General features: G+C 39.1%; 1 protein-coding gene and 1 long non-coding RNA gene across 4 annotated transcripts in view; one reads left to right on the top strand and one right to left on the bottom strand.

Annotated features, from left to right (window-relative positions):
- The window catches only part of UMAD1 (UBAP1-MVB12-associated (UMA) domain containing 1), a 221,073-nt gene that overhangs the window by 97,591 nt on the left and 97,399 nt on the right, over window positions 1–26,083 (top strand). The gene's annotated exons all lie outside the window — the stretch shown is intronic.
- Window positions 6,006–26,083, bottom strand: part of LOC123606479 — a 62,187-nt gene continuing 42,109 nt past the window's right edge. For 2 of the 3 annotated variants that reach the window (XR_006716307.1, XR_006716308.1), the window contains exons 3-5: window positions 13,233–13,322; window positions 7,598–10,988; window positions 6,006–6,053 (exon numbers count right to left, since the gene is read on the bottom strand). This is a non-coding gene — a long non-coding RNA (uncharacterized LOC123606479). The remainder of the gene's footprint in view (window positions 6,054–7,597; window positions 10,989–13,232; window positions 13,323–26,083) is intronic. The other variant, XR_006716309.1, reaches the window with a different exon arrangement.

The following is a 26,083-nucleotide window of genomic DNA, read 5'->3' on the forward strand; positions in this document are numbered from 1 at the left end:
AATTTCAGTTTTGGCAAACACAAAGACTAAGCGATCCGAGCTGTGCAGTGTGGGAAAGTCCAGGAATGTAAATTAGACTTTGCTATGAGACGTTCTAGAAGTGTACTCAGCCTAAAATTGAATATTTATGTGGGAGTGGAGTGACAGGTGGTCACTACCCCAGCTCCTCTGGGGGTGGATTAAGGACCTTTGGTTTAAGCTGGATCTTCTAACTACTCTGTTTACCTGTAATCAGTCAAGTTTAGCAGGAGCTAATTTATTGGATTTAGGTTTCAGGGCCCCTTCCTTACACCAGCCGCTTCCAAGGATTTGGGAGGGTCTCTGGTTCTGTGTTCACATGGCCATATTATTTTGCAAAATTTTCAAAAATTCTTCAGAATTTGAGGATATTTAAACCACACGGTTAAAACTGCTGTTTCTACCCTGACCCTCCTTCCATCACTTTGCTCACCTGCTGCATTGCTTTGGCGTGATCACAGGCATTGTTGCAGTCTGGCTAGAGGGAAGTTGAATTGGGAATAAATATGTAACTTTAACTTCAGCTTGAAAGATGGTTTGGAATGTTTCAATCAGACAACTGAGAAATCACAGATTCCTAATTTAGACAAATATGAAGAGTTACTTTATTTTTTACCTTAACCTTTATTTATTAAAGAACTGAGAACATTCAGATAATAGAACATAAAATTAAAGCAATAAAGGGAAATGATGAAATAGAAATTATTCTGATGGCAAAAAGTATATTATACCCCCCCAAAAAAATCAGATTCTCCCCAAAGCAGTAATTCAAAAAGAGCTAACTTTTGAACAGAAGTAGCAAGTAGGCTCAATGAATTGTCTGAAAATGCAGTTAATGAAGAAGAATGAATCCTATGAATCCCTTGGGGAAAGAGCTGTGTTGCTTGGCTGACTTGACCACAAAATACAAACACAGAAAAAGATAACATAAAACTTGATAATATGTGTCTATAATGAGCTTTATAGTTCACCAATATCTTCAATTCAAAGAGTATTTAGGAGTACTCCCCACATAAGAAACTTTGAAAGTTTGCAGTTTATATATGAAAAGAAATTGTATGGAAGTTTCTCCAAATTTGACAATGGTCCTAAAAATTTACCTGACAGGAGTTGTGAAGTTAGAAGCTTTCTTAAACATATATTTGTAAACAATAAGATTTCTATACCCAAAGTAGAAGAAACCCCAAATTCTTCTTCCTTTTTTCATGTGGAACATTAGATCACAAAATTGGTATTTGCCAAAATGTGCAGAGTCAGAAGTTTAAGGAAGGAAGTGTTAGAAAAGTGTGCCAGATGATTGATTAATAAAAAAGAGGATAGTATTCCTCTGGATTTTGTGAAGTTTGTGGTATTTTCAGTTGTTTACAATTTAACTTTTGGTCATGTTGCTTATTCTGCGTGCGTTATCATTTGTATCTAATTTTGTGTTCCTAACTTTGTATTCTTCATCTTTAAAAGGGACCTAAAACTGTAAGCTTCAGACCCCACACCACCTGTCTGTAGTTGATAGTTTGTAATGTGAAAAAATATCATGCAGCACACGTATTCCCAAATGCCTAGCATGAGACGTAGAAGCTCCCTCCCCCACCCCCCCATTTCTCAGCTCAGAAGAAAACCTGTAAGAAAGGTTTTTTTCCTGTGTATTTTCTTCAGATGTTTAGATCTGTTTTGTCCAATAAAGTAGACACTAGGCACACGTGGCTATGGAGCCCTTTAAGTGTGACTAAGGTACTGAATTTTTAACTTAATTTAAATTCCATTTAATTTCATTAAAATTTAATTTAATGAATTTAAATTGAAATGTGAAACCACTACCCAATTCACTGATTAAAAATACTGCTAAATATGTTTAGAACAACTTGGGTATGTTAATTTACTTCAGCCATGAATTTTGTGAAATCTATATGACACTGGTGTGCACCTTTATGTGTGTGCACGCGCGCGTGTGTGCACATGTGTGATGCGTATACACTTTTTTCCACAAAGGATAATACTCTGCATACACTATTCTACATCTTAGTTTTTTAACTTAATTATATGTTTTGCTCACTAACTTACAGATATCTCATTTATTAGCTGCATAATATTCTTTTCTATTTGTATGATCTTTTTTTCCCACATAGATGCCGGAGTGATTTTTTAAATAATTTTTCTAAGTTTACTTATTTATTTTGAGAGAGACAGAGAAGAAAGCTCGAGCAGGGGATGGTAAGAGAGAGAGAAGGAGAGAGGAATCCCAAGCAGGCTCTGTACAGAGCCCGATGTGGGGCTGGAACTCACAAAACTATGAGATCCTCACCTGAGCCAAACTCAAGAGTCAGACAGACGCTTAAGCGACTGAGCCACCCAGGTGGCCCTGGAGTGATTTTTTTTTTTTTTTAATTTAAGTGAGATCATGTCACTCCTGTGTTTAGAACCCTTCCATGGCTTCAGATCACTCTCCAAATAAAATCCCAAGTCTTTAGTATGTCTCTAAGGCCTGACCTGCTGTGTCCTCTCTCTGTTCTTCTGCTAAGTTCAGGGTAGCATGTGCATCTGTTAATGTGTAGATGGGGATTAAACACAGGTACTTGAGTCTTTTTTTAAAAACTCTGTCAGGAATGTCACCAGTAAAACAAAGTCTCTTTATTAATCAAATGTAAAGTCTTACTTACTTCCTCACTTATCTGACCACCACCAGCTCCTCTTAAAGCAAAGAAATCCGGTGTTTTCCTCCCCAATAGCACTCACTGGAGGAAAAATAAACCTTGTTAACCAGAGTAAAAAATGTTGCAGGCACTCTGTAATCAAGAGCACATTTGAGGGAGGAAATGGTGTTATGGCAGATAGTTGAAGTACACTGTGTCTTAAGAACTTGGTGCTTCTTTATTGCTAGATTAAATTTCAGAATTGAGAGTCTAAATTTTCCTTTTCACATCTGGTGACACTTTTTTTAATCAGTGTGCAAAAGGAGAAAAATCTGTCTGCCTTCTCTCCATGCCTCTAACTGCCGTCCAGCCTATGCCAGACTTAAGGAAAAGCCTTTTACGTTGGCAAGCAAACTCCAAAATGGTTTCCAAGCCTATTAAAAGTAAAGGAAGAGTTTTGCAGAAAAACTTTAGGAAAAAAAAATTTTTTATTGGAGCAGTACAAAATAAGAAGCAACTTTTAAAATTAAACAATGAAAAATAAAAATGTGTTGGCTCACAGTGCGTGTAATGTTGCTGTTCTGGTGCCACCAGAGTAAGGCAGACTCCTGTGACCTATTAAAACTTAAAATTTAGGAATGTAGAATTTTGGAGGATTTATGATTATTGACAGCTAAAGGGATTATGGTGCAAGGTACGGTGATAGTTAGAAACACATGGACTGGAGCACATTTATCACTGAATGAATGTGCTGGATGAACAAATGAATAAACAAGGGAGCCATGTTGCTTTCAGTAAGTAGCGTGTGTTAAGAGCATCGTGGGCTGGGAGCAGGGGACTGAAGAAATCAGGGATGAGTGAAGCAGAGAGAAAAGAATATGAAGTGATTGCAGAGAAGCAGTGAGCTCTAAACTGAGGGTGGTATGAAATAGGACGCCAAGGGGTGAAGACAATGATTGAAAAATGAAAAGATAGCCATTTATGTGTGAGTCTGGGCAAGTGGCCACTTCACTTTGAAGTTACTAGAACTTTTCAGACTCTGGTTTTAATGAAATCAGGAGTGAGGGCATGTGGAGGACTGACCGAAAACAAGCTCGTCAAGGTGTTCAGAGAAGTTGAGAATTAAAGTGTAAGTAGGTCTGGTCGGAATAGGTTTAACACTGTTCGTGAAGAAAGTGACAGAAAATCCAGCTGATCCTGGCTTAGCTGAAAAGGGGCATTCACTGTCTCACATCAAACAGCCCATGGCTTGGGCTGACTTGAGGCTTGTCCTGATGCAGGTTCTGACGATGGTCCTCGTTGTGGAGGGCTGATACTCCTCTGGCAGATGGATGGCTGTAGCTGTTACATAGTTCTTTGGTGTATGTGCTAGTCCCTATTGCGTCCCACACTGTGGGAGTGTCTTGATCAACAAATTTTTAATTTTAATGTTGAATTATACATTTCCAGATAGTGTTGACTTTTAACCTTTCGGTTAAGCACTTTGTGGGTCCTGTGCAAGTAATCCTTGCCAACCGAAGATGGAGAAAATATTCCCTTATTTATCTTAACTAAAGAAGACCCAGCTGTTGGACCAATGACATTTAGAGTTCTAGTCTCCTCAGAATTCCTTGTAGGTTTCTGGGTGATGCTGTGTAGTGCAAGTTGGGAACCACTGGCTTACATGCTGCTGAAAGTCTTCCCAGGATTGCTGGGTACTGCCACATCGCAGGGTACCTGCTCACCCCAGAAGAAATGACGAGTTTGACTGAACACCTGCATATTGACCTGTTTTGTGGCAAAGTAATATGCATTAAAAGTTTTTGTTTTAAATGAATAAAACTTTGCCTTTCTTTGAGAGAGGAGTTATTACTTGTATTAAGAGAGAATGATAAGAATGTATTAGTGGTTAGTTAAAAAAAAGAAAGGAAGTTAGGAAGGAAGGGAAGTAGAAAGGGAGGGAGGAAGGTAGATAGGAAGGCAAGTAGGAAGGAAGGAAGGTAAATAGGAAGGTGGGAAGGGAGGGAGGAAGGGAGGAAGGTGGGAAGGGAGGGAGGAAGGTAGGGAGGAAGGGAGGGAGGAAGGGAGGGAGGAAGGGAGGGAGGAAGGGAGGGAGGAAGGGAGGAAGGGAGGGAGGAAGGGAGGGAGGAAGGTAGGAAGGAAGGTAGGAAGGAGGGAAGGAAGGAGGGAAGGAAGGAGGGAAGGAAGGAGGGAAGGAAGGTAGGAAGGATGGTAGGAAGGATGGTAGGAAGGAAGGACAGAAGGCAGGGAGGAAGGTAGGGAGGAAGGTAGGAAGGTAGGGAGGAAGGTAGGAAGGTAGGGAGGAAGGTAGGAAGGAAGGAAAGAAGGTAGGAAGGAAGGAAAGAAGGTAGGAAGGAAGGAAGGCAAGAAGGTAGGAAGGAAACTCCAGAGAGGTGTCTCTTCATAAGCAATGATCAATTATATTGGGTAGTCAAGATGTCTTCTTAGATTCTGAGGTTTTGAAACTCCTTAACTTCAGGACTCTTGATCCTTTATTTTTGACATTGTTGCACACTATGAGGTATCCAAGATGTGAGAAAATAAAATTATTCCAGATGGTGCTTCTTTTTCATTTTTTAGAATGTTTCCATCTAATCCTCTCCCACAAAAGAAAAATTCCCCTTGGAATTGCTTCTGTTATTATTTGTATTCGTTTTTAACCTTGACAACCATGTGGACATAGTACAGGTGGTTTTGTAGGAGAGTGATCTATAAAGTTCTTTGTGCTGTGCTGCAGAAGGGGAAATACTTCAATCACCACAGCAAAGCTGCTTTAAAGTAATTGAACATGTTTTGCAGCCAGATGTAAATGAAGTAACTTTTTTTGAAGATGGGTTAATTTACAGATATCTGATCATTATACTTTTGGGTAGACAAAAAGGCAGAGTAACACTGATTACATGTCAGGGTCTGGCTAGGTTCCCAGCTCCACCACTTGCTAGCTGTGTGGCCTTGGCAAGCCCTTTCGCCTCTCTGAAATGAACATGATAGGAGTCCCCACCTTGTAGGGGCGTTCTGTGGATTGAATAGAGAATGCAGAGAATGCAGATAGCTCCAGGCTATCCGTGCCTGCTACACAGTACCTTCTCCTTGAATCCTAGTTATGTTGTTGATGCTGCTGCTGCCATCATCCCAGGAGGTGCAGCAGGGTCTTGGTGGTGTTTGATCTTACCTCCTTTTGGTCCATCCAGAGTGGAGGCTTTGGGGTTGTGAGGCACTCTTAGAAATTAACATGCGGGGTGCCTGGGTGGCTTCATTGGTTAAGCATCGACTTTGGCTCAGGTCATGATCTCACCGGTCTTGAGTTCGAGCCCGACATGGGGCTCTTTGCTGACAGCTCAGAACCTGGAGCCCTCTTCAGATTCTGTGTCTCCCTCTCTCTGTCCCTCCCCTGCTCATGCTCTGTCTCTGAAAAATAAAGAAACATTAAAAAATTTTTTTAAAAATTAACATGCAAAAATTGAGGGAAGGGGCTGGAGTGTGATTTATTTAAAATTGTTTTAAAAAATGTGTTTGCTTATGTGGGTTTTTTGTTTGTTTTTGTTAAGTTATTTTGAGAACCAGAAACTTCTTTGCTTCCTGTCTCTCATATCATAGCCTATCCCAGTGGTTTTGAACCCCTCAGCAGTGGGGTTGACTGTACAACTGTTATTTCTCTGTTTTATGCAGAATTTTTATAGTGACTATCTCAAAAGACAAAAGTGGAAGAGAAGTTTTTATGGGTCTCTTGCTCTTTTTTTTTTTTTTACCTTGTAATATTCTTTTTGTTTAAAAAAAATTTTTTTTACATTAATTTTATTTTTGAGAGACAGAGACAGAGCACAAGCGGGCCGGGGGCAGAGAGAGAGAGAGGGAGACACAGAAACAGAAGCAGGCTCCAGGCTCTGAGCGGTCAGCACAGAGCCCGACTCAGGGCCTGAACTCAAGAATGGTGAGATCATGATCTGGGTTGAAGTTGGATGCTTAACCAACTAAGCCACCCAGGTGCCTTACCTTGGAATATTCTTATAAGATAATAAAGCTTTACAGTTATAAAGTAGAATACAACATGCATCCATGTCCCTGCCACTAGGTTCAGGAACAACATTATGGAGGGATACCACAGAAGCTGCTTGTATACACCTTCAACCCCTAGAGAGGTAGCCACTCATCCACATGCCATTTTCTTATACCGCATACTATGTATAATTCCAAACTGTATATAGTATTGTTTTCCTAATTTTAAAAGTTTATATAAGTGCTGTCATTTTTGTTGCCTTCTGCTGCAATTTGCTTTCTTTACATAGTGTTGTGTTTGTCAAATTCCTCTATGTTGATGGTAACTCTCAGTCATTTAAGCTGTTGTAAGGTATTTCTGTGCATGAAGATAGCATAGTTTATTTATCCCTTCTCGTGGCAGTAGACATTTACACACTCTCTCTCTTACAGACCATGTTGCCATCAGTGTTTCCACACATGTTTTACTTCACAGATCTATGTAGCTTAGGTTTTGTTTTGTTTGTTTTTCTACAGGGAGTGAATTCTTTTTAGTCTGGTCACATTTTGTGGGCCTCATTATTTTCGCCATCAAAATAAGTCTGAACTACATCTTTTCTGTCTTTTCTAGCTCAAAATTACACTTTTTATATGGGTTATTTAAACTGGATAGTTTGAATCATTGGATTTTAATTAGTATAATTTCCCAGTCCCATTAGTGTGTCTCTGCAGTATTTTCTGTAGGATATAAATTTTACTGATGGAAGGGAAAGTTCCATTTTGAACATTCTTGAGGACAAAATATATGCAATATTAGAAATTATCATTAAGCATGATGACACAAGACACTCAATTTTTCTACCCAGTTTTGTTTCTTTCCTGGAATCCAGAGTAATTACAAAAGCTAATAATTTAGAGTAAACATGACTCTACACTTACGTAAAATATGTTGTCTACACGTAGATCAGTCCCTGTACTTGATTCCTCCAGAGTTCGAGTCACATTGAATATTTTGTTTCCTCTTTAAACTTGAATGAGAATTCATATGACCAAAGCATTCTACTATTCCCTTGGCCTTTTTCTCTCTTCTTCTTACATAAATGAAAACCTAGTGTAAGTCCTATAACAAAGAAAGGGGTACTAGAAAATCTGAAGCAATGAGAGATTAAACCTGACTCAAGGGTGTGGAAAGCATTCTTGGGAGAAGGGGAATTTCAGCTGGGCCCTAAAGAATGAAGACCTTGTAGGTCTGTGACAAGCAGGAGAAGTGGGGACCCTCCAGATAGCCCATCTGCCAGCTGACTACCAATATCTGAGAGACCATTCGCACTACTACAGAGAACAGAAGTGCTCAGCTCTTTCCAAATTTCAGGCCCACAGATTTGTGAGGTATGATAGAAATTGTCCTTGTTTTAAGTGCTAAGTTTGGAGTAGTTTGTTATGTACCAATACTTCACAGGAATACCTGCAAAAACCGAGGAGGGGAATACTTTCTTTTTTGCTTTTGTTTGGTTTGTTTTGATGCTTGCTGAAGACAGTATTTAGTCATCCAAAACCTCTTCCCAAAATATACTACTGAATGTAATTTAGAACTTCTAGCAGGAAGACAGGGTTTGGAGAAAATTCCAGGCAGAGGAAATGGCATGGACAAAGATAGCAAAATAGGAAAGGACAGAATATACGGAAGGCAGACAGTAATTAGTTGTGACTGGGAGTAGGGTGTCTCTTGGTTAGTAGTGAATGACTAGACTGGAAAGGAAGATTAAGGACATAGTATGAAGGGCCTTGAGCATGAGGTTGAAGAGACTATGACATAGAGCCACTGAAGGCTTCTGGGAAAGCAACGTTATACTAGTGGAACTTTTCTTTGGGAAACTCTTCAGATACTTATGGGATAGACTCAGGTGTGGAGAAATTAAGGGATCAGGGTGGAAGCCATTGAAAGATGTCATAGGAGTCGGATCTGTCATGGCTGGAGCCAGAATGAATACTAGAATACAGGTGGGAAGCATTGTGAACAGAGCTACCACTGACCCGCTCAGTGCATTCTGGGAATTAAAAAGATGCCCTGTCTTTAAGACATTTTACTTCCATCTGTTAGAAAATTGTTGTAATATATTTACTTAATTACAATAAGACACTTGACTGCCATCTACTGGAAAATTAAACCTATGCATCTGTAATGTGAACACTCCTCCCTGTAGATGTGGCACTCTTGTGCAGTACACAACCTATACTACCATATCTGCAACCGTAATCATGTGGGTATGAGTGATAGGACGTGGTAACTGGTCACATTAGTTATCAGAGGGAAAAGGAAGAAATTGCAACCCTGAATGGTAGGGAAATTGGTAGTAACATTAGTATAACTGGAACTTATTCTTGGGGAATAGGTTCATAAAACAATTATTCTAAACATGGAAGATTCCACAAGTTCTTCATTTTGTTCATTGATCCCAGTATTTTGCATTTACACAGAATTCTGTCTTTTCTTCTGGAGTCTCAGCTTTCCACCCTTTGTGACATCTGAGAATGGTTACCAATCACCTCGCTCTTTTGGGTTCCGTTCACCCCCTCTCTCCCCTGTATCTTTTCCTTCTTTCCTGATCATTGCTTCTCAGTCTCTTTTGCAGGCCCTTTTTTCCCTCAGATTTTCATTCTTACTGCCTTTGCATACAGTGGATGCACGATAAATGTTTGTTGAATTACATTGCCTTTGAAAGATTAGTTTCAGGTTTACTGAGAGACTGACTCTTTGGTGCTAGGGACTAAGGGTGTGCCAGAATTCAGAAAGTAGGAACATACACTAAATACAGTTCCTTGTTTTAGGATCTGTTTTCTACACAATGGGTCACTCTTTGTTGGGGAATTCCTGTACTGTTGATCTGTTCGTCATTGTTCAGTAGTGGCAACACCAGGAGAACAAATTCTTAATATTGGCTGTGTCATATGGGCATGTATAATTCAGAAAATACTTTCAAACCAAATAATGAAGCTTCCCTGTCTTCTAATTTGGGAAGGATGAAAACTTACCTTTCTTTTTTCTTTTTTTTTTTTTTTTTAAATCTCGACTTTTGTACAAGTAGATTAGTGATAAGTTAATAAGCAAGATCACATTTAAATATTTTCATTTGAGGTTGCTTATTAACATTCTTAACCCTACCACCTGCACCTGCCCCCCAACCCATTCACCTAGGTTACTTTTGCTTTCATTTTTCATGGGGCTTGTATGTCAAGGGAGATCCAAGAACTTTGCTCTTCTGACACAGCTTTGCAAACATGTGTTGTGTGTCTGCTTTGTGCAAAGTGCTGTGGGAGGCTTCACTGAAGATACAAAGGTTTCAGATTGCTTCTGCCCTTCAGGAGAGACTGGCTTAATGGGAGAAGTAGACACATATGTAACTGCTCCAGGGCAGGCGATGACAAGGGTCATAATATAGTGCAGACAGAGCCAGGACCCCCTGTGTAAACATCACTCTAAGACTGAGCCACATACGTGACTTGCCATATTTCTTTTCTGAATTGTACACATTTAACTCGTAACTTACCTGAGTTGGATTAGAATGTGTTTCCTTGAAAGATTCTGAAGTCAGAAACATACTCTGAAAATTAAGATTTAACAGAATTTAACTAAAAATACATTGAATAACATCGACTTGATTCTTAGAAATTTTATTTGATTAAGTTGCTTTTAAGTTGGTACTATCCAAAGAAATTAGAGAAAACTAGAGTGATATTAAATAAGCAAGGATATAAAACCGGTCTTATGTTTATGTGAGCCCAGTATTTAGGAAATAAATACCCTGAAATTCCCTAGCCAAATTATATTTTAAAATATGTTTTGAGTACAGGCAAAAGAAAATTACAAACAGCACAGTAGGAAAAAATGTAACTCTCATAAATACAGTGAGGTAGAATGTAAAATACTTGAATGGGTTATTGCTGTTTAGTTAAGGTGCCTTAGAGTTAAGTAAAACCAATGACAGTTTTACAATTACTGGAGAACCAAAGCCATGTGAATTTAAAAATGTTAAATGTACTTAAGGTTTGAAATTTAAACAAAAAGTTACTTTTGCTTTTTAAAAAGAGTCCTTTCTTCTACATTAACTCAATCCCGCAGAAAAGAATGAGTGAAAATGAACCAAGTATACATATTAAACGAAATACAAGCCGCTGAAGAATCATTTTAACTTTTGTTTAAAGCTAGTCACAAAACGGAGCGTACGATTTGTGTCCTAAGTAAACAGTGCAGCTTTACTGACAACGTGATGGCTTGCAACTTTTATTTAAATTCATTCTTCTGACGATGAAAAATGTAGCTTCATGGAGGCATATCCCCTAGTTTTCCTTGGCATCTTCCTTAAAAACCTAAAATCGGAGACGAACAATATGCCCACCAGTTTTATAGGTGATAGTAAATTGGGAAGTATCTCAAATAGCGAAATAAGAGAAGTACCTCAAAGATGCTTAAAAAGATTTGAAAGTATCACAGGAAACAGTAAGATAATACATCTAAGGGCAAGTAATCTGAAAGAGATATTCAATGGGAGAAAATGCTTAGTAATGCTGAAAGGGAGCCAACGTGCTATCAGACAGCAAAGCAGGTATAAGGTTGCAATGGGATATGGCAGGCACAAAGACCTGTTGCCACTTGGGGAGCCATCTTGCAAACTCATTACAGTAAAAAGAAAGGAAGCAGAAATCTCTTACAAACTGACAGTGTCAAGAACACATTTGTCCTATACTAACATCCAAACTTCCAGAAACAGTAGCCACTGATGTTGTGAGTCATTTGGAAAACAGAAAGTACAGTGTTTGGAATAGGGAAGAATTGACCTCAAAAAAAAAAAAAAAAAAAGGTTTTAAAAATAAAAGGTCTTACCTTTTGTTTAAGTAATAAAACAATATGAAGTTACATGATGGATATAAGCAACTTGTTGAAAGACAAAATTGTTGAGATTAAATTGAGACCATAGAAGCTGGGATTAGTGTGAACACTTTTATAGGCAATTCTCAACATCTAGGCCAATTGTGTAGATTACAAAAGAGCATCATAGGGCAGTGATGGGAGCTGGGTCTCTTGAAGTAAGTTTGGAGTTCATGAAGAACTTCACTAAGTAACAGTGCCAGAATTGATTAGAAACAGCATGTTCTAGCAATGAGGTAGTATTTCTACTGTTGTCTATACTGTTCAGATTACTCTGCCTAATTGTTGACAATCTTTGGTTCAGTGTTTATAGTCTAGGACCATTTAGATGTCTTTGCCAGGGTACCCTGCCCTTTCTCTTAGCACCTTTTTTGATCTTGGCTTCTAGAATTTCTTTGACTGGCTTACCTTCTTACCTCTGCAATTGGCCCTCTGCTTTCAGAGCACTTCCTTCCCTGTATACACCTGCTATTTTGTCTCAGCACTGATCATATTTGTCTCCACCTGTCACTGTTTGCTAGTGCTGACCCATCTTTGCTGTAATTCTTATTATCACTACTTTTCTTATTATCACTACGTCAAATCAGATGTTTTTTTTTTTTTTAATTTTTTTTTTTCAACGTTTATTTATTTTTGGGACAGAGAGAGACAGAGCATGAACGGGGGAGGGGCAGAGAGAGAGGGAGACACAGAATCGGAAACAGGCTCCAGGCTCTGAGCCATCAGCCCAGAGCCCGACGCGGGGCTCGAACTCACGGACCGCGAGATCGTGACCTGGCTGAAGTCGGACGCTTAACCGACTGCGCCACCCAGGCGCCCCAAATCAGATGTTTTATTGGCTTCTTAAATTTAAATACTCAGTTTATTGAGGCTCTGTTCTCAGTCTTCCCATTCCCAATCTAACCAATCCACAGCTTTCCACCTATGCTGGTGAGGACAGCATCTCACTGATCAAAAGGCTGAACTCCTAACCCTCACTATATCCTATCTTTCACCACTTTGCCTTTTATGTCCCTTCTTTTCTGTCCCTTTCTTCTGGTAGCCAAATTCTTAATCGGGTCTTGAGATCTTTCTCTCAAAATATTCCTTCTGTTTCTTGCAACAGTGCTTGATGATGATGATGATGATGATGATGATATTTAATAAAGCAATACCATTGTCTCAAACTACTAGTGACTTACGAAACTTCTAACTTAGATTAAAATGGTTTTGATATTTTCTTTTTTAAGCTCAAAAACAGAAATTAGATACATTAAGCAAATTTAATAATATTTTTAGCTTAATATTAAAGCCCTAAAAGTTACTTTTTAAAATCAAAAATTGTTTAGGTCATTGAATTGTTACCTTTTATTGAACTATCAGTCATTTCTTGAGTTCCATCTCTATGCCAGGGGTAGAGCCAGGCCTGCACCAAGTATTAGGTAGTCTCTGGCCTTGAAAGTTTACATTCTGGTTATGGGCAATAATTTTGGCTGAGCAACCGAGAAGTCTTTCATACATTCAATAAATATTCACTGAGCTTCCGGCTCTACACTAGGCACTGTGCCAGGGAGTGGGGATACACTACGGTAAGCAAGACACGTAAGATCATTGGCCACATGACTTTCAATCAGCCGGGGAGAGCAATCATTAAACAGTTAATAAAGTGGCAGGTCCAGAGGTGTTGTGTACTTAGGGGCACTTACCCTAGTAGATGAGCAAGCAGGAACTGTAGGACGAGGGAAGTTGGGGCTGACCTTGGTGTTGTGTACTGAGAGCCCAGTGTGCTTGTAGAACTGAAAGAAGGTTGATAGGAATTTACTGTAGAGTTGGGGAATGGTGACTTGAACTATTCAAGACAGGAGGGAGGAGGGCTGGTAGCTGGAGGGAGACCTGAGGTTCTTACAGGCTCATTTAATAGGCATAGATATCTATCTGAAGTTTTAGAAATAAAATATGGTCCTACCCAAAATCTTGGAAATAATTCTCTTGCCCCGATTTAGTGTCTTTGGGATATTTTTCTGAACACTTATTAAATTTGTAGCCAAGAAAGTATTGTGTGTGTGTGTGTGTGTGTGTGTGTGTGTGTGTGTGTGTATGTATGTGTCTACACATAAAATTATTATATATAAATGGTAGAACAGTTCTTCTCAGTCACAACTCATTTTTGTAGTAAAATAATAGTTTTAATCAGAATTGCCCTTCTGGTCATTTGTTTGGCACAGGCTCTTTTGTTAGGATCCAAACATGGCACTTAAAACTGAATTGTAGCAATTTTCTCATCTTAATAAAATTGTGATTGTGCCATGGCATCAGATTATTCTAGAGCAACCTTGCCAAGAAGCAAAAAAATTTACTTGTCTTTTTTTTTTTCTTCCCGGGTATATATGTAGTTAAACTCAATTTTTAAAAATATATTTTACTACAAGTTCTTGCTTATCGCAGGCAAACCCAGCGACCTATTATTTGTTACTTGTATCTGCAGGCCAACAATTTATATTAGGAAGTAAAACTTTTACTGTATAGCATTAAAGTTCATCTGATGAATAAACTGATACTGCCTCAGGTTTCAAACTTTGTTGTGAGTAAAATAAGTCCTCATGCAGTTTAGAAGTAGTACAGCAGCTGCAGACCCAGAAGAACGCGTGCTGTTACTCACATAATAAAGGAACCCCCAAAGCCTTATAATTTATAGATTCATAACCACTTCTTGTTGAATTTATTCTTCTAAATGGTGCAGGTGCTACTTTGGTGTAAAAACATACAACCCTCTTTAGGCAATCTAGAAGAACTCCAAGGTGCTTAATTTTTCTTTCCCCCCTTCTTCCATTGTGAGCTGGTTAGCGTTAAGGATAAACTCAGCACTCCTTTAAAGCTCAAAGGTGCGATTGTTTAAAAACTTACCTAAAACTCCTTTTTAATCATTTAAATATATATGTAATTTCCTACAGATGTGTAATGGATCATTTATTTAAGATTTGGACAGTTCATTTGAAGCCCTATTGTTCACTTATTAGAAAATATTATGATCTTGCCATGTTCTGTACGGGTCTAGATGTTGCTGGTATGTTGATGAGGGCCACAGAAGTCCCTGCCCTCATGGAAACTCAGAGTCTGGTGCAGTTTATATTTTGGTGGATTTTGTAAGCACTCTTGCCTATTCGGCTTTCATGGAACCTCTTGTCTGATGAAATCTAGGCGACTCTTTCAAGTTCTGTCTTTTAAAGTCTGCTCCCTTTAAAATGATGGCATGAGTGTATTGCTTCAGAGATGGCGGTGACTATTTATCGTGAATAGCGAGCATTCCAAGAAATTAAGCTGGTAACCAAAAGTAGGATTAAATAGTGTGCATTGTTAAGCACGTTTATTTTAGATTTCAACTTCAGGGTATTAGTAGCTGGCATTATTTCATTAATAAAGCAGCATTTTCACCAAGTTTTGTAAGAGGATAAACAATTTTCCAGGAGATCATCAGGGGCTAATATGAATTCTACAGTAAAGTACTCTGCTCCAGATCATAATAACAATTACCCCCCCCCCCCCAATAATAACAGTTTATACTTCGGTGCCAAGTACTATTTTAAGAGCTTTACATAAATTGACTAGTCTAATCCTCAAAATAATGCTTTGAGGTAGATACTATTATTATACCTCTGTATTACATACATGGAGCTCAGAGTAAGTAACTTGCCTAAGGTTACAAAGCTAGCAGGAGGCAAGGCTGAGATGAGATCCCAGGCAGTCTGGTTCTCCGCCTCTGTGCTCTACACTTCTCACACTTAAATATATGCTTTCTCATTACCCTTCTTGCTTTTTTGTGTCCTAGTAATTTGCTTTCTCTCAGATATGTAAATATTGACTTGTGTAACATACACACCTTACTCTGAAAGTGAACCTACTGGCTTTTTAATTAGGGTTTTTTTCCATGTTCATAACTCTCTTATCTTACAAAGGTTTTTTTCAAATTCTAAGTCCAGCAGGTAGTAATTTGGAAGTTCATTTGTTTTGGTTCTTTATGGTTTTGCTTGCTTATTTGTTATTAAATGTGTGTTTTTTTTATACCTAGTACCCTGGCAGATTTATCACATTTTAAAACGAAAATTTAGTCAAATTCATTGCACACAAAATTTTATTTCTCTGTGCCTCTGGAGAGCAGTGGAGATAGAAAAGCAGTCCTTGTTTTCCCATAAAGAGGAGCACAGTTTTGCTGACCTCATGTTCAGCCCACTGCAATATTTTGGGTTACTTTTCATCCCTTTGGGTTTCCTGCTGGAGCAAGTATTTCTGCTGTTGTGACTCTACACCGTACTGAACGCGCCTGTGTTGTTTGGCTCCTGGCCTCCTCTCCTGCCTAGTGTTTCTGCTCCTCCTCCCAGGTCAGCTGATGGCAGCTTCTGTGACAGGGCCTGTGCCCTCCTCCCAGTCTTGAGGATTTGCTGCCTTCAGTGCATCTGCTTGACTTTGCTGTGTTGTTAACTAATTACACTCCTTGAGGCCAAGGTTTTGTGTGTGTGTGTGTGTGTGTGTGTGTTTCTTGTTAGTTACACTGCTCAATCCTGAGGCTTAAGATCCTGCCAGATATATACTAGGGGTTTGATATTTGCTGAATGAAGACACATCTATATTATAACACTCACTTTATTGTATTTAATAGTTGGTACATGAATTTGTCCTTCCCCTTCTTCTCTCACTCATGTTTGCATTTTCCCTGCTGTCTATAATGCATTAGGTAGGTCGGTAAATATTTACTGAATTAGTGAATGAGCGAGTAAATAATACTCGTCCATCTCTGTGGCACTAGATAGGGATGATTAAAGGGAGGAGAGATAATGGATAGAAATGAAAGGACCAGTGCATTAGAAATTTTAGAACTCTGAATTTAGAAAAGAGCAGAAGCACCAAGACCAGATGTCCCCTTTTGTTCATCTGTCCAGAAATTTAGCTTTTGCATGTCTGCAGTTTGCACAAATACTCATTTGTCTTTGAGGGTAACATGGTAAGGGAGTAGTTCTAGAGATAGGACCCTCAGTGAAAACTGCATAAATCTTCTTCTGTCAATTAGGGAGACTTCAATGGCGTTAACTTATGCAAAAAAAAATCTCAAAAAAAATAATGTGTCTGCTTATTAAGATATAGTGAACTTTATCATATTTTAAGTTCTAAATTGAGTCATCAAAACAAGAACCTCAGAAATAATATACAAGTTTATTCCGTACTGTGGAAGGCCAGAGGACTCGAAGATACTTACTCTCTTCTCTTCACATGCCTCAGAAAACCTGTCTCACTCACCGGACGGTTTTCCCTACAAATCATATGATGTCTTCCCTCATCAAATGCTTGTAGAGTGTGTACTCTGTACCCAGGTAGTTGTCTTGGTGGCCTGCTGACCTTGGGCAATCAAATTTATTTTGGACCGTTCTTTTTTGTTTCCATAAAGAATGGAGGGAGGTGGAGAGGGACAGAGGGAAGCACATATATATGGAAGAAGCAGCATGTCCTAAGACAGAGTCTGACAGCACAGCATGTTCTAGAAATGGTATAGCATGGTCATGGTGGTCGGAACACAGGGTCCAGGAGAAAAGAGGAAAGAAGTCGCCACAGGCCTTGGGGAAACAGAGCTACATGGATGAAAGTGAGTATTGAGAGCTGTTGGGGACTTAAAACCCATCAGCACAGTAAACATACTTTCCCCTGGTCTCCTGCCCACCACCTTTTCAACCAGCGTTCCTCTTAATGTGCTGGTTGACTCTGGTACAGATTTTTGATTTCTACCCTTAGCTCAGAGCTCAGGAGGACTCTCTTCTCTTTAAAAAAAATTTTTTTTTTCTTAAAATCTATTCATTTTTGAGAGACAGAGAGCATGAGCGGGGGAGGGGCAAAGAGAGAAAGGGAGACACAGAATCGGGAGCCAGCTCCCGGCTCTGAGCTGTCAGCACAGAGCCCAACACAGGGCTCCAACCCATGAACCGTGAGATCATGACCTGAGCCAAAGGCAAGCGCTTAACTGACTGAGCCACCTGGGCGCCCCTCTTCTCTTTTTAAAAAAAAATTTTTTCCAACCTGTTTCTAATGAGCTGCATTTTTTAATTACCATAGTGAGTATTCTAAACTGCAGCAACTTTTCTCAGGAACCTCAGCTCTCATGACCCCTCCCCCCCGCTTTTAAAGTAATGACTAATTGCCCTTGTCATTTTTCTGAGGAAATAGGTAGGATCTGGCATGTGCTGCCTCAGTCTGCCTCCCCTCCACATCCAGACTTCCCTTTACCTCCCGCCATCCTTACAGTCTTTCTGCCTCAGAGGGAAGTAAGTATGTGTTCACTTTTTTCAGCACCGACTCCTTCTCCAGTGCTCTTGAGCTTGCTTTGGGCTGTGGGACCTTCCTGTGTTGATCATCTGTGCTCTTATTTCTTCCTTATTACAGGCTCTTTCCTTTTAGCTCCTTAACATTCTCAGATCTCTCCTAGCCTTGAAACTGCATTCTTTGACTTTTCTTTTTTTCTCAAGATGTCCTGTGTTTCTTCTTACTTAAGCAAGGAAGGTGGTCTGAGGATTTAGAAAGATTACCTGGCCATGAGGTGGAGGAGGAAGTGAAGGAAAGCAGAAATTTGAGGGAAAGATCAGCTACGAGGGTGTTGAAGATAAAGTGGTGACTGTGGGAAGGAGCTGACAAATCTGAGAGGTATACAGGAGGTAGAACTGATCAGACTTCAAATGGATAGGAGATTAGAAGGAGATGGAGAAATCCCTGATGACCCCCAGAATTGAGGGAGTGAATACAGAAGGAGGAGCAAGTTTTAGGGAGAAGACAGTGTGTTCCCTTTTGGAAGTGTTGGGGTGAACTGCCCTTAGGGCATCCAGTTGGAGAAATTGAGTAGGCAATTGGAAGTATGATCTGTAGCTCAAGAAAAATGTTGGTTCTTTAGAAACAACATTGGTAGTCAAAAGACATACTGGTATATCTTGAGGTATAGTGTTGGGTGAGATCTCCAAGTGATGGAGTAAGAAGAAAATGGCCTTGGGGAATAACAGAGGAGGTAGAATTAGAGGAACCTATGAAGGAAACAGAGAACAAATAGCCAGAGAGAAAGAAGGATAAAGAGTGGGGTGTGTGTGTGTGTGTGTGTGTGTGTGTGCGCGCGCATGCGTGCACGCGTGCCCACATGCATGCATGGGTGCCTTGCGTAATTTTTGTTAGATTTGTTTTAGCTCCTTGAAGAAAAGGCTGATAAGTATTTCCTTATTAAAATTGTGTAGACTCAATCAATATCTAATATATGCCATTATTGATAGAACCCGCTGAAAACAGAGTCAACACTTGGGAAGAAGTTCCTTTGCCTGAAATCACATGTTGCTAGGGTTTCTGGAAAGAATGCATTTGTTAATCAGATAGTTTGGGATGTCAGTAGGAGACACATGGAAAAGTTGGGTGACTAGTGTGCTTAGGGAACAATCACTGCAGCAGCCACAGGATTTTATTTTCAATAGCAACTTGTTTATTGATGTAGGCGATCTTGATGGCTGACTTGTTAGAGAGAAATCGTTGGTAGCTTCATGCCAGCGGTTTTGCCACCATAGTGGAAATTCGCAAATCTGAACATTTTTGTTTTTATCTCCATGATGTCTGGTCACATTTACATTCCACTGCAACACTCCAGTCATGAGTCAAAATTAAACACTGTTATAAACTAGATTATATCCTTATGTTTGTGCAAAACATCTTTTTCGGGGCAGGGGTAGAAATTTATAGCAATCCAAGAATTCATCCAAAAGCCACTAACAACTTAAGTTGGCCTCATATTAGCCGGATCCCACTTTGGGCCTCCATGGGAGGTGGTAGGAGGTGGGCAGTGCCTCAGGAGCTGTGCAAGAGGGCCCCCTGGAGGTGTGCAAAGAAAGTCATAAAACTTCCATTTACAAATTATTTCTATCTCACCCTAAGAAAAAACTGAGGCTCCTGGGTGGCTCAGCCGGTTAAGCGTCCAACTTCGGTTCAGGTCATGATCTCACAGTTAAGTGAGTTTGAGCTCCCCCATCGTCCTCAGTGCTGACAGCTCAGAGCCTAGAGCCTGCTTCAGATTCTGTTGATTGTGTGTCTCCGTTTCTCTCTCAGCCCCTCCCCTGTTTGTGCGCTCTCTCGCTCCCTCTCTCTCTGAAATAATAAATGAATAAACGTAAAAAAAAAAACCTGTTGGGGCGCCTGGGTGGCGCAGTCGGTTAAGCGTCCGACTTCAGCCAGGTCACGATCTCGCGGTCCGTGAGTTCGAGCCCCGCGTCGGGCTCTGGGCTGATGGTTCAGAGCCTGGAGCCTGTTTCCGATACTGTGTCTCCCTCTCTCTCTGCCCCCGTTCATGCTGTGTCTCTCTCTGTCCCAAAAATAAATAAACGTTGAAAAAAAAAAAAACCTGCCAATTTTTGTGTGTTTTCGAACATTCATTAGAGATCAGTTCAGTGCTCCATGTTTGCAAATAAGTCAATTATTTGCAAATAAGTCAATTATTTGCAAATAAGTCAATTATTTGCAAATAAGTCAATTATTGATATAAATATAGAGGAGGCATGCTCAACTATTTTTAAGTTGGTGTTTGTTCGGGAATAGACTCTGGAGACCTCAACTTTAAATCCTAGATACTGTTTGAATGCTGTGGGTAAGTCAGGAACATTTAGAAGTTTCTTAACAAAACAATGTCAATAATTTTAGCTATTATCAGAGTCCAAGTGTTCTACTTGCAAATGCAGATGTGTGTGACCTGACCTTAATTCCACAGGATGGATTTTGACGGAGAGCATCAAAAGGCAAGTTCAAACCCATTTGCTGCCCTTTCTGTAAGCATGCCGCAGTTTCTCATGAACTACCTAGTGTCCCTCCGCGCACGGTGTGTTCTTTACAGCCATGCTTTAGTCACAGGCAGTTTAAACTGTTCAATAGTATCTCGCTTTAAAAGGTAGGCTGATGGCGTTTCTATCTTCTGGTACATCTGGTAAGTTAATATATACAGTCTCTGTGAGTATCCTGCAGGGACCTGTTTTTACATGCATACAGGGACGTTTATGCAGAAATCAAAGGCCATGAATCAGAAGAACACAACTCTTGTTTCCAGTGTACTGGAGGCTTAAAAAAAATTGGCTTTGAAAAATTGAAAGTAGTGTGGTTTGTTTTTATTGTGGAACCGATCAGGAAGAACAATTTACAGTCATTGCCATTCTTCACAGCTGAATGGAGTAGAGGTGCCCGCCTCGTGAAATGGAGCAGCTGTGCCCGTTTTCTCTGGGCTCACAAAAACATTTGCTTTTTAATCGAGAACTTTGGATGGTGGGGTACAGTTTGTTTTCATGATGGAAGTGGTCAGTTGTGCCTTACCAGACAGCTGTAGTGTAATTAAGAAAAACTGTGTGAAAGTGGATTAAATATAACAGAAGAAGCCTTGAAAAAGGGGGAGCATTCACCTTAAGTTTATTCATTTTTCTTTAATCCTTAAAAAGCAGAAATATCACTACAATTCTTCTCTACAAGATTTTACTATTTCACAGTATCACTTAGCTCTAACAGATATAAGATACCCTACGACAGAAAAATTGTTTGCTTTTGTGACAGTTTCAAACTAAAAAGTAGGGGTTTTAAGATGATTTGGCTTGTGAGAGATCTGCTTTCCAAATAACGTTTAAAATCAGGAACTGCACAATTATGTTTACGTTGACTTTAGTGCATTATGAAGGTTAGCGATCTACTTTTGTAGAGAGTGTTTTGAGGCTGCTTTTTAGATTCACTTTGTATACAAGTTGAACATGAGAATTAACTGTTTTTGATGATGAGAAACTATGAGATGAAAATCACAGTTTTCTTGATAAATTTTTAACTGAATTAGTGAAATGAGAATGAAGTAATCTGGTGAAGTGTTGATTTGTTGTAGTTAAATGTGGAACATTAGGCTGTCAATTGGCTTTGAAAAGCATATACTTATTTTATGCAGCAGACTTTGAAATAAGAATAGAAATGCCTTAATTTGCATCATAGTCTACAGTAGCAAAATAACTGTTACAAGGTCAGAGGAAGCTGAATTAAAAAAAAAAAAAAAAAAAAAAACTATGGTGCTCATAAATAACCGAGATTCATACTAGACGTTCATCGATCATAAGTTTTTATATGGATTGCTCAACACATTAAAAAACAAAATTTTCACCCTAGGCAAAATAGAAGGTTCAGGTTTGCTCTAAGAGTTTATCGTATAGTAATGACTGTGTATGGAAGACTCGGGTTTTATGTCTGAGAGGATTCTGGAAAGCCATAGGAAGGGAGCTGAGTGGGCAGGGAGTTCCAGCCCATAAGTTGTAAGCTGTTTCCAGTCTTCAAGCCCTTATCCTGGCAATTCTCAGAGGAGGACTCTACACTGGCTGTTTTTGAGAAGAATCCCAACTATCCCTTCGCTACTCTTTGGTGGCCATTCTCGCTTGATTCCTTATGTCTTTCCTCACCAGAAGCCCTAAGAAAACTCAGAGTCAGACCTGAGTTTATTCTAAATGTCAAACCGTGGCTGCAGCTTGATAGTTGGCTTTTCTGTTTGTAAATCGAGCCCTCACGTGCACCAAACTCTTCTTCAGACTCCTGCATCTACAGAGCCTGGGCAAAGTTGAGTTCAGTTAGGTGAATCAAGAAGAGTGTGGGGTGGATTGGAAAAGTAGAATAACAATAAAGAAATTCTCTGAGGCCAAGTTTTAAAGTAAGAATGGCAACGGAGAGCATTGATGGGAGCAGTGTGTTGTAATGAAGAAATTACTGAAAATTCTGATCACTGGAATTAAAATCAAAAGATCTGAATTTAAGTCCCAGCTAGCCGAGCGTTTTGGGGAAGTCCTTTCCAGCCTCTGTTTCTCCATGTATAAGGTGGAAATGCAGTATGTGCTCTACATTCCAAACAGGTTATGAGTCTTAGGAAAGAAAGAAGGGGAGAGAGAGAGAAAGACAGTTGTGGGGCAGTAAAGTCCTATGGTGTAGTTATGGAACCAGTTGGCCCATCTGTATCTTTTTTGGAGGGGTGGGAATGGGGAGGAACTCTTGGCAGCAAGGAGAGAATGCAGCAGACATTAAATTTGACAAACATTGAGTGTTATTAGAGCTCTTAAGAATCGCATTATTTATCTCTGTTGGACCCCCGACACACCACTTCCCCCACAACACCAATTCCAAACCCTTTCACCCTCCTCAAGTCCCTGCCCAGCCCCCACTTTTCAGTCTGCACAGAAAACCTCCTCCCCTACTTTGCCAGGAGGGCTAAGCAAGGCCCCTGAGCTTCCCTGGCCTACCATCTTGAAGTATCCCTGTCTTTATCCATTTCCTTCTCTCCTTCTGTTGCCTCCATGCAAAAGGTAGACTGTGTTCTTGACACGTTCTCATCTTACTTCATCCCAAACTTTGCTTCACCGATGATCTCCTTTCTCTTGTTCTTTTCACCTGGTTCTCCTTCATAGTCAAGAGACTCTGTGTTCAGTGTCTTATGTGTTGTTGTTTTTTTTTTTTTTTATTTGCATGAATGAAATTTTTAGGAGTGATTTGAATACTTTCTATCTTTGCCATCCATGCTTTATTTTGGTCCCATTTAGTCTGGCTTCTGTCTGTTTCATATTGAAACTTGTGTCTCAAAGGCAGCTGGTGATCTCATGCTGAAGTCCAGTGACCATTACTCTGTGTTTGCTTCCACTGGTCTCCATGTGAAGTTCCATGCCCACCTTCACAGCCTCACCTCTCCTAATTACAGCCCTCACCCTTTGGCTTCTCTGTGTCAGTACATTCCTTGTTCTCTTCACTGACTGCTTTTCTCTCTTCCTCAGCCTCTAAGGGTAGGTGTTCCCTAAAATGCTGTACAAAGCTCACACAATTTAGAAAAAATAATTCAAATTGGGTAGCAGACCTAAATATAAGATAAAAATCTATAAAACTGGTAACAACATAGGTGGAAATCTTTGTGACATTTGGATAAATATTTTTCAGATATAACACAAAAAACGTGATCCAGAAAAGAGAAAATATTGATGAATTAGACTTCTTCAAAGTAAATTTTCTTTTAGAGAGGCATTGTCAAGAAGATGAAAAAAGCCTCAGATTGGGAAACAATATTTAAACTTATCTCGTAAAAGACTTGTATCCAGAATACAAAGAACTTTCAAAACTGCATAATAAGAAGCAAACAGCCTCATTTTTAAAAATGGGCAAAAGATTTGAATAGATCTATTAATGGTAAATAAGCCCATGAAAAGATGTTTAACATCATCAGTTCTTAGGGAAATGTAAATTAAAACCACAGTGAGCTGCCACTACATCCACTGGAATGGCTAAGATCACAATTACTGACCCTACCAAATGTTGGGAGGTTGTGGAGGAATGGGAACTTGCATATATTATTGCTGGTAGGAAGGTGAAATGGTACAGTCATTTTGGATGTTCGACAGGTTTTTAAAAAGCTAAAGAGAGACCTACCGTGTGACCCAGCCATTCCACGCCAAGGTTTTTACTGCATGCTGTATGAGTCCCGTTGTATAAAAATCTAGAAAATCCAGTGATGGAAAGCAGAGTTGTTGCTTGTGAATGGGAATGTGGTGTAGGACAAATGGATTGCAAAGGAGCATGGGGAAATTTTTGGGAGTGATGGATATATTCATTAGGTTGATTGTGATGATGCTTTCACAAATGTATACACATGTCAAAACTGATCGTTTGACACTTGAAAATGTGCAGTCTGTTATACATTAATTATACCACAATAAAACTGTAAAAAATTCATAGAACTACACACTGAAAAGGATGAATATTACAGAATGTAAATTATCCCTCAACAACTCTGGCTTTAAAAAAAGCATATAGGAAAATGAAATATGGGGATTGAGATTGTTAAAATAATTAAAAGCCAATCTGAAAAGATTACATACCATATGATTCCACTTTTACAATATTCTCCAATGACAAAGTTATAGAGATGGAGAACAGATTAGTGATTGGTTGCCAGGTGTTAGGGATAGTAACAATGCGGGGCGGGGCGGGGGGAAGCGAGGTGAAGGATAAATGGAAATTTTCAATACTATTTATGCAACTATGTAATACATAACTAATGAATCTATAATTATCTCAAAATAAAAAGTTGCTCTTTTAAAAAAGGTCTACTGGATATTTTTGTCTTCTCTGATGGGAAACCATCAATTTTTTATATGTTAAATCTATAATGTTTACCATACAAACACTAGAAATGGGTTTCATTGAGATGATTACAACTTAATGTTGCATTGTTGCTAGAAACCATAGCTAGAATCATCTTCCAATTTCTGGTTCCCCATCTAAACATGGAATACCTTAATTTTTTTTTTCTCAGACAGTCTTAGTTAAATTGTTCTGACTAGATAATACATACAAATGGTTCAAAATACATAAAGAGAGATGAAGTGAAAAGTCTACTGCAAAATCTGTCTTACATTATACAATTCATATAATTCCCCAAAAGTAAACAACTATTAACTTCTTGTGTTTTCTTCCAGAATTTATATGTATACAAGCAAATGCAAACATATTTTTTTACTCTCCTCCCTGCTTTTACCCAAAAGATAGTTTACTATATTGAATATTTTACATTTTTCACTTAACAATGTATCTTAAATTTATAAGGCAATAGACAGAGAGCCTCTTAATTCTTTTTCTTTTGACAGTTGCATAATATTCCATTATGTATTTAAATGTATATCTTCCATACATATATATACAGAGGCAGTTGTGTAATATTATATACATATTACATAGATTGTATATATAATGCACACGCATCTATACATAATATGTAGATACTAGGTTATTTCCAGACTCCCACTTTTGTAAACAGTATTGCAGGGAATATCCTTATACATATGACATTTCCTACTTGAACAAATATATGTGAATACATGAAATTGCCCATACTGACTTTTTAATCTAGAAAAAAATTTACATGGTTCAACCTAGTATCTATAGAATGCATTTTCAGATGTGTAATTTTTGGAGACAAAGTCTTTAGTGTCCTTTGGATTTTCTGCTCAACTATCAGATGTGCATGATAATTTAGATGCCTAAAAAGGGTGTGGAGATGCATTTGTAAATGTTCTGTTCAGTATAGCTAAGGGGAAAAATGCCCATGCACACACAGGGATGTTTCTCAAAGTCCTTTGCCAGTGACTTTATTCAGTGACATGTCTAACTCTTAGCCTGGTCCAGCTCTGTCAGGCTTCTTTGCCTGTTTATGAAAGTCTTTGCTTTCTCCATATTGACAGACCTAAGACTAGAGCTCTGAGCCCTTTGTCTTTCCCAAAGGGGAGTTGTCCAAAATATCTTCTTACCTACTCTCAGTGCATAATCCTCCATTGGTTCTCCCAATTATTGCAGCTTTAGTATTAATTAGGTCTTATGTGATAAATTAGATTCTCTGAAAAAGGCTGACTTTTTTTGTACACAAGACAGATAGATGGGGCATGCCCTTCTACATAACGAGCCAACCAATTGAAGTCTTGGCTTCTGCAATACTGGTTGTATATGTGTGTTTGTATGA

This window comes from Leopardus geoffroyi, chromosome A2 (genome assembly GCF_018350155.1).
Source record: "Leopardus geoffroyi isolate Oge1 chromosome A2, O.geoffroyi_Oge1_pat1.0, whole genome shotgun sequence".
NCBI lineage: Eukaryota > Metazoa > Chordata > Mammalia > Carnivora > Felidae > Leopardus > Leopardus geoffroyi.